Here is a 2730-nt window from a genome sequence, read left to right as displayed (position 1 = left end):
GATGGTTGATGAAAGAACCAAATGTCTTTTAATGTAAACTGATGTTTGCATCCTGCTCAGACAGTGATTTCTGAAATGTTTTATTTAAGCCATAGCATCATGCTACTTACTAAAATCTCTCAGTATGAGGTATTTACTGTATGAGGTATTTACTAAATCCCATTTGTCTCTTGTTCTGGGAGCATTTCTCATTCAAATTACAAATTCCCATTGATATCTTTCACCACAGGATGTCTCAAAAATTATTTCAAACTCAATAAATGCATTTTCAAATCACTGAAACTAACTTTATGCTTAAAATATTGAGCCAATAAATTCATTTTGAACGCAAAATCTCTGAAAAGAAAGAAAACATCAATTGGAAGTGTCAGCCTGCTCTTATAAAAGACTCATATGCTACTATCATTATTAACGATGAAGTATAAATAATTCTGTTTGGAATAGGAATACTAAGCATCTGTATGTAATGTTAATGTTTGTAAGGATAGTGAGAATGGTCCATGTTTAATCATTTGACATTTTTATATTTCTCATATTCTTTGATTTTAATGTCAGATATATGCAAAAAGAGGGCTCTAAGATCTAAGATCTTTTGTAAGTCAGAGAAAAAGTTATAAGATAAAAACAAAAGACACACACTCATTCTACATTTATCCTAAAAAGCTCAATCCTGTTATACTCTGAACTTTTATAGTTGGCGCAAGTGCACAAAAATTTCCATTTTTCTATTTTATGTTGGGACGCCCATCCTGTAGTTAACGCCATCTAGTGATAAGTAAGGGTATTTAATACTGTTCTTTTTCAAAACTAAATTGCCTCAAGCTTAAAAAATAAAATAAAGTGAACATAAATAAGAAAATAATACAAAGATTATGCAAGAACTCTTCAGTCTACAATATAGCTGTTCCAGCTCTGTTTGCCTATAAACGAAGATAATTATTTTTGTTTTAAAATACACTGGACTTCTTTCAGGTTTCCAACATGTTAATGCTTTACTCTGTGATTAAAAATATAAATTATACAGTTTGATACAGTATGAATTCTTTACATCTAAAAGTATTGAAATTCTATGCAAAAATAATGAAACTTTTTTATTGACTTACCAATTGTTTTCAATAATAATAATTTTACTATTTTGCATCTGTACTTAAGAAATTTCTGTATATGCAGGTTCCTGAGATGTCGTCACAAATGATTTCCTTGCATTCATTACTACATAAATATTGCGTTGAAGGGAAAAAGTGTTAATATTTAGTCAAAATAGTTTAGAATTATTTCAGAAATAGTATATCAAATGCGTTGTGCTGGATAATGTCTGTAAAAACTAGATGAGCAGAAGTTAAACCTTTTTTTTTAGTGTAGTTTACTATCTTCTTTCAGGATCACATACACAGCAAACTCATTTTGAAAAGTGATCTGATGTTTAAAGTAAGAAACACAGAATTATTGCACAATCCCGTGCAGTCTTCTTAAGAATCAAACGCAGTCCTACTGACTATTCAACTGTCCCAACGTTTTAAACATTTTTAAATATAAAGAATCATATATAATATTTTTAGCTAATTCACTTTTTTAAGTTCCAGGATAAAAATATCTACTATAGATATTTTTACTCTAAGTAAGCAATTTAATCATTTCATCCCATTGAACTGCTGGGATGTTTAGTCAGTTCTTTTATCTCTGCCAGTAGGAAAAACCCTTAAATATGAATGAATAGGTTCTGGGTCTCCAGGTTAGCAACCACTTTTCATTGCTCAGGGTCAGTGGAATGAAGTGTCATTAATCTATGTCTTGTAAAAATTCGTAGAGGCCACATTAAAATGTGTGTGATATAACAGTTTTTCCATCTGGGCTAGAAAGAAAACCAAAAGTAACAATAGCTATCTGAGGCATAGCTCTTTCATAATTTAATATCATAATAGATTCAAGAAGTGATATTACTGAGTCAAAATATTAGGAGTGGAGGGATTAAAATCAACTGATGCCTCATAAATATATACCTACGAGTTGAATTGAAATTTGGTCTGTGGTTAGAGTATGTTTTCAATGATTTTTAATTGAATGCATAAAAGAGGATTCAATTATACTGTTATTTGGGAATTATTTTCCTTATTTGGAAGGCAGTCTATTTGTACCATGTAAAATATTCAAAGCAACATAAATGGTTTTTGCTCCTAATCATTTTTTCTCTGTTCTCATATTCATGATGATACGCCAAAAGTGGAATCGGAGATAAATAGCTATTAAGTGCCCACTTTTGTACCCTGGGTATTATATAATACTGCTTTAATGTATGACAAAAAAAATGCAATGAATAGTTATGTAGTGGTTTCAACTTTAGGAGAATCAAAAATCTTTTATGTTTACTGTGAAATGATCGCTAAAATGACTATTGAGTAAGTATAGTTATCTCCAGTAGAAATATACTTTTTGTAGCTTGATTTCTTGAACAGTTGTTGCTTTATTTGTTTTGTTTTTGTGGTTAAGTTATATTTATTGAGGCAATGTTGATTTACATCATGTATATTCCTAGGGGTAAAGGTTTATACCTCTACAAATGAATATACACCCACCACCAAAACCTTAGTGGGAATCTTAAATGGAGAAAAAAAAAAACAGTAAAAATTTCCTAGCTAAGTAAGATACTAACATAGCAAAAGGAATCATTAGAAGTAATTTTTTATTTTGTTTATATAAACAGCACAAAACATTTCTTCTTGAGTGTCCAAG

Source organism: Condylura cristata, unplaced genomic scaffold (assembly GCF_000260355.1).
Source record: "Condylura cristata isolate star-nosed mole 26May11 unplaced genomic scaffold, ConCri1.0 scaffold00019, whole genome shotgun sequence".
Lineage (NCBI taxonomy): Eukaryota > Metazoa > Chordata > Mammalia > Eulipotyphla > Talpidae > Condylura > Condylura cristata.
The sequence above is the reverse complement of the archived record's forward strand: the minus strand, read 5'-3'. Positions refer to the sequence as shown.